The 6677-nt window shown below is 42.4% G+C and overlaps 1 long non-coding RNA gene across 3 annotated transcripts; it reads left to right on the top strand.

Moving 5' to 3' along the window:
- The first annotated feature begins 6 nt into the window (after positions 1 to 6).
- LOC123139556 (uncharacterized) lies at positions 7 to 5663 on the top strand. Of its 3 annotated transcripts, none has more exons than XR_006469605.1 (7): positions 7 to 567; positions 673 to 743; positions 838 to 1154; positions 1889 to 2020; positions 2093 to 2158; positions 3518 to 5048; positions 5385 to 5663. It is a non-coding gene; the product is annotated as an uncharacterized lncRNA (long non-coding RNA). The 3 variants fall into 3 exon arrangements; XR_006469604.1 differs by lacking the exon at positions 5385 to 5663 and having other exon boundaries at positions 838 to 913; positions 1034 to 1154; positions 3518 to 3822; XR_006469603.1 differs by lacking the exon at positions 5385 to 5663 and having other exon boundaries at positions 1892 to 2020; positions 3518 to 3822.
- The last annotated feature ends 1014 nt before the right edge of the window (positions 5664 to 6677 follow it).

The following is a 6677-nucleotide window of genomic DNA, read 5'->3' as shown; positions in this document are numbered from 1 at the left end:
CGCGAACCCTTGCTCTGCACCCCTCCCTTGCCGCCGCCGCCTCCGGTGCCCGATCCTGGCAACCTCAGGCAGGAATCCTGCCGTCCTCCTCTCATCCCCACCGCCGTCGATCCTTCCCCGGCCACCACTCTGTACCGCACCTCTCCCTCTCTCCCATGGCACCAGATCGGGCCGACGAGGCCAGTCCGTGACCAGATCCGCCACCACCATAGCGGGCCTTCTGGGTCCGCAACGTTGTCGAGCTGGATCCGCGCCTCGTCGCACGGCCTCATCCCCTGCGCCACGGGCTTCTACTACGTCGCCCAGTCCGGCGTCGGCGCGCGGGGATGCGCCTTCTGGCGCACATCCATCAGCCACATCCTCTGCACACCCCGACCTCATCCCCGCACCCCAGGAGGTCGAGGACCGCAAGGACTTCGGCGAGATGGAGGGCAAGCGTCGCCTGCGTTAATCGGCGAGATGGTCGGCTGCACCACGACGGCGACGGGCCGACGCTGGTGGACTTGGAGCGCAGGTGGCGGATCAAGCTCGTGGCGGCCAAGGGCGTGCCATACCTGCAAGAGGACTGTAAGTCGCTGGATGTCTCCATTGATTTTGATGTGAACTTGTATGACTGACTGACGATGCACTGTTGCACTGCATAACTGGCCTCGATTAAATGTATCTTGTCAGGTCATTCTAAGGTCATCCATCGCGACATCAAGGCGGCCAACATCCTTCTCGATGACAACTTTGAGCCCAAGGTAAAAATGCATGACGGGATCATGTTGTTTGGTTGGAAGATATATTCTGAATGTTCATCTCTGATTATGATCGAGCTTTTCTGTCTCGTGCAAGTTGCCGACTTTGGGCTGGTCAAGATCCAGCATGGAGATGACAACCATGTTTCTACCCGGGTGATGGGGACTTTTGGGTAAGCCTAGCATTCCAATTTCCTTGCCGTTACGTTTACCTGTTCCTGACCTGAATAAAACGCACCCAATGGCATTGACTGGTTTGGCACGTACATGGTGCCGGAGTACACCAACACCAGGAAAATAACCGACCGGTCCGACGTCTTCTCCTTCGGCCTCGTGCTTCTGGAGATCATCACCGACAAGAGACCAATCCTGGCCGACGAGCCCAACAAGGACGACGAGACTCTGGTCTCTTGGGTCAGTCGTTTTTACCCTGAATCCTGGCCTCTCAAGTCACGAACTGTACTTTCTTTGTCTTACTTTTTTCTAAAGTTCAGTTGAGCTATGGAGCAACACTATGCAGAGCACTAGCATGTTTACTGATTTTTTTACATTTCTCCTCCATGACTAGACTAACGGCCCATGTCAATATACCATCATCAGAGAGTAAAGTACCCTGCTCCTCCATTTTGCTTTTGATGATCTGTTCTCGACGATGTTGTACCGTAGTCAGTTTTCGACGATGATCTGCATATAATAGGTCCTTTTATTAATTGAAAGAAATGCAGCTCTGTATCCTAAATTCAGGACGACCTCCAGGTAATATGTTAACTCATATTGCCACCTAGGAAAAGATTTGAATTAAAATCCAACAGATATATTGGAGATGGAGACCAACACTTACTAACCTTTCTTTGTTATAATTATTGAGAATCACCTATAGAGATAAGAATTTGCACGTGGCATCTTCTAAAATAACCTGCACACTGCACCACAACTATTGTAACTCAGTGAGTATATATACAATAATATATAGGATTCATCTACAGCAATAACAATTTCCACACAACATTCTGTAGATACAAATCTTCAAACAACATTTGCACATGTATATATATTTGGGTGCTAGTAAATTATAGAATGTCTATAATACCATGTCTGTACTATGTGCCAGTGTAGCTGTACTGATGCTTTGGGTTTCATCCGTGCAGCAGAAGACAAGAGCTTCATGGCCAACCAAGGCGCATGGTGCTCGCAAGCGATGAATGGTGGTTGTTTGACATAGGCACGGACGAGGAGGACGGGCACGGACGAAGGAGGACAGAGCACCTCTCTTCTTCCAGGTTCTTCTCCTTACCTTCACTTCTTGTATGTGCCTGTGCTGCAGCTCACGCATGGTCTTGTTTGGCCTGCAGGTCAGTGAGCAGCATCAGGAGGAGGAGCTCAAGCACGACCACCAAGAGGCACCACCGCAGCAGCAGGTAGCATGTCCATCTCCACCTCCCTCTCCCTCTGCTCCCAATCCTTTTTATTAGAATATATTGAGTACATTCTGTCAACTTGTGTAAGTAAGAACGAAAACTAATTATGTAAGGTCCTGTTATTATTACCTATATATGACATTGCTACTGGATTGCCTAGCGCCCCCTGTTCATTGTGGGCTAAACTTGTATTTGCTCAATGCATGTACTGGTATTTGATATGGTGCATCACCATAAGATCATATGCCGGCTAGTCATGGTAACTGTATGATTCTATGCCTGCTAGTGATGGTAACTATATGATTCTATGCCTGCTAATCACAATAAATGTATGATCTATGCCTGCTAATTATGTGACATGTGAACTGTATGATTTTTGTTTGCACTCTGTTATGCTTTGTTAATCTTTACTTGTCATAGTGTATTACTTCAGGATTCTATTTATGTAGTCATAGCGATTTGCTTGCTTGATGACATTGAAGTTGATGTCTGTAAGAGGTTGTTTGTAGCCATACTAATAGTTAACATGATGTAGTAGTTTTATCTTTGGAATCCCTAGCAGGTACTAAAGTTTTGGATTGCATATTCCTTTTAAATTTACTTTGCTAGTTTAGTGCCACCTCTTGAGTTAAATAAGAACCTGGAGTAAGCTATTGTGCTGTAATTGTTGTGCCATTGTGTGAAGTATTGATATCCATTTGCATCTTAGCAGAAATGGCTACTTGTTTTTTGAGAAATCTTCCTTTGCAGCCTTCTCTCTGTTTTGTATTTGCTAGAACAAGGATGTTATTCTTTTTGGGTGTTCAATTTCTTTTGCTTGTTGTGGCACCTGACGCATAGCAGTTGTTTTATTAGTCGAGCTTTTTTTATAATCATGCATTTGTTATTGTATTTCCCAGAGTACATTAGTACAAGATTACGTTCCTGCTAGTTTCAATCGGATGTTTATAGACTACTACGTATGTTCAGGTTCATGTAGCCATACATCTATTCTCCCACATGCTCGCCTGTATCAACTTGCGCCAGCAAATTTTCCTGTCATAGTTCTACCTTTGGACAGGCTCTTGCAGTGTTAGATTTTATCTTCTAATTTTAATTAATCGATTTGGCTGGTTTAGTGCCACATCCTGGCTTTAAGAAACATGACATGTTAAGCCATTGTGTTGTTATAGTACGTTGAAGTACTTGCAAAGCAGTTGAAGCTATCCAATCGTGCTATTCTGTGTATGGATATTCATTTGCTGCTACATGTTCATGCTGTTGCATTTTGATGATCATGAGTGTGATGCATTTTGATGATCTCCTTGTACCAGATGAGTGTGATGCGTATTGACCTTCACCTCGTTCTTTCTCTCGCAGACTCGAAGGAGACCATATGCAAGGCACCTCCTCTTCGGTTGTGAGAGTGTCCAGGGGTCATGGGTGCGGCTAATGCCTATGTCTGTGGCTGCACTTGACACTGCCCTCTCTTTAAGGGCACATATCATTTTTTATAACTCTGCTATATTTTCCCAAGTCTTTATTATCTTGCCTAGCCTTGTCTTGATATGTATTGCTTGATGCTAATTACCCAAGTTAGTGCATGATGTTAAGGATAACCTGAGAACACTTGCCTAAGTTTATAAGATATGACATGTCACAGTCCAAGCCTGCTGCTCTTTCAATGCTTTTGCTGTTGTGCTTCTCTAGTTGTTTGAATGCTTCTGCTTTTGTACCTGATGATAAGGACCTTTCTTTTCTCTCGTGGGTTAAAATAATGGGAGTTTGTGTGGAAGGTTCTCTTGCTGTATGTGAATAGCAGTTTGATGTTACTTGGCAAATATTTTTTCTATGATACGAGGGAAGAGCTACTATCATGTGCATGGAAGGTTTTCAAGTGAGCACTTGTTTGTTTGTTTAGTACTTATGTAGTATGGGAAATATGTATAGGTATGTCCATGTGATTTTTAAGCATGCTTACTGCCTACCTGATACAGAGTTCTGTAACTGATGTTCTTTATTTGATAGTCTATAGCCTCTTATAGTTGAAAAGTTGAATAGTTACAGTATGTGTGCTACTATCTCTTATAGTTTCAGAAAAGTCATTAATTTATCTGTCTTGTTCTATTAATCCTGAAGATCAAACTCACATGCATATGTTGCTTAACCTGACTGGTTTGAGTATTGTTCTGAATGGATTATACTACAGATTCCCTTCACTGTTTTTCTTCTAGTTATCTCATAGGATTACTCATGAGGCACATCTATTCTCTCCATTTTTTAGAACAAAAATGTGATTAATTTGGCATGCTTATGAGGAATGTTGAATATTTTTGTGCATTAGCTTCTGCTGGGATTGTTTTGGTCGATTTGTACCCATTGGTCCATTATGGTGCTGATCCTCTCTCCATTTTTTAGAACCAAAATGTGATTAATTCAACATGCTTATGAGGAATGTTGAATATTTTTGTGCATTAGCTTCTACTGGGATTTTTTTGGTCGATTTGTACCCATTGGTCCATTATGGTGGTGATCCTCTTTACTTTATTTGCTGAATAAGCTTGATCTTGGACTGATCATGTATATTGGAACGTACAAGATTCATGTGGAATTAGTTAAGTTGATATCAAGTACATTTGTTGCATGCTCCATTAGTGGTTTATACTTGAAACCTGGCTTGTCATTTTTAGTAAATATTACATCATCAAAGTTGTTTTATGCATGATGTTGGTAACTGTATACTCTCCTAACAGTTTTATTACTTGTTGTATGCAGGCTGATTGGAGCCTATTTTTTCCTTTAAAATACTATTTTTTGATATCAGGTGCTCATTAAGCTGTCTAAGAACAAGCAGATCATCATTTCACCATTTTCGGTTGCCCAAGTTATGCCATCTCTTTGGCCTATTCCAGTCAGCACTATCTTCTTTGTTCCTAACTATAAAATTGATGCATGTGCCTTGTTCTAAAGTGGAAAATCATTGGAAAAATCACTGTTAGCTTGTAATGTCTGTTAATTTGTACTGTGCTGGTACTTATCGTTTGCAAAATATATCTCACATTTTGCTGTTATGAGAATGTTATATGCATGGTTTCTTGTTAAATCTAAAATTCTGCAACAATTTTTTTATATGCATGGTTTCCTGTTAAATCTAAAGTTTTGCAACAAATTTTCATCGTTATGAGAATTCTGTATTCATGGATTCACTTGATTATTTTTCTACCTTTTTATAATTTATTATTTGCAGATGCTGGCCTTCATTCTTCAAAAGTTGGGTGTACATGAGCTGTAGGAAGACGAATCCCAAAGAAAAACCACACCCAGAATGCGTTTTAGCTCACTGGAGCTAGTTATGTGTATATTTAGCTGTATTTTATAGCTGAATATCAGATTTGTACTATGTACTTTGCTTGGCTGTTGTAATGTACTATCTCAGTTTTGGGTGTACAGGATTGTAATGTACTGGTTGGCTGTTGTATGAAATATTATGCCTTATTGGCTCTTTTTGAATCAAATTATCTAATTACACAAATATAGTATTGACCTGTGGTAATTGGTTCCCAATTGACTAGTGGGACCTACTTTAAAATGGAAAAGGATAAAAGAAAATTGACAAATGGGCTGGAAAAAGGCTGAGGCCCAAAAAATTGTGGACTGTAAAATGTTGTTGCCCAAAAAATAAGTCTGTTGGGCCAGGCCCATGCAGCCAACCAAAAATTCACATGAAAAAACAATAAATGGGCTGAATTGTTGGGCTCGGCCCATCTAAAGCACCGAAATGGACCAGGTTGAATCTAAGTAATGACCTTTTCAATTGGTCGCAACTTTGCCACGTCAGATTGCCACGTCGGATACGACGTGGACTGGGCAGACAGCCAGTGACCAAAACAAAAAGGTCAGTCATGGGTTCAACGACCTTTTGTTTTGGTCGTAAACGTCTACGACCTTATCCCGAAGAAGGTCGTTAATTTCAGTTTACGACTGCCAGCTTTTTACCTTCTGTTTTTGGTCACAAAAAAGTCACAAATGGAAAACAACGACCATTCAGTGACCAATAGTGGTGGTCAAAAGTAGACATATTTCTTGTAGTGGATCCATGGGTCATGTATGGGCCGTCGGACCCATGGGCCTTCAATCGGCCGTCAGACCCATGTGCCTTCAATGGGCCGCCGGACCCATGGGCCTTCAATGGGCCATCGGGTCCATGGGCCTTCAATGGGTCGTCGGGTCCATGGGCCTTCTACGTCTCGTAGGATCATGGGCCTTCTACGTCTCATAGGATCCATGGGCCTTTTAAGGGCCGACTCATTTATGGGTATTGTACGGGCCTTTAATGGGCCGTACACGGGCCTTTAATGGAAATCGTACGTTTTATGGGCTGACCATAGCAGGCCGTTAATAGGCCGTATTTGGTGATGCTATGAAAATGGCCCAACAGATTAACGATCCACAAACGGGCCGACTGTAACGACTAGCTGAATTTGGCCCACAAGTAGAAAATGACAGTAATGGGCCATAAGTAACCGAATGCTGCAAATGA

Source organism: Triticum aestivum, chromosome 6B, assembly GCF_018294505.1.
Source record: "Triticum aestivum cultivar Chinese Spring chromosome 6B, IWGSC CS RefSeq v2.1, whole genome shotgun sequence".
In the NCBI taxonomy this organism is placed as follows: Eukaryota; Viridiplantae; Streptophyta; class Magnoliopsida; order Poales; family Poaceae; genus Triticum; species Triticum aestivum.
This window is presented reverse-complemented; position numbering and strand designations above follow the sequence as displayed.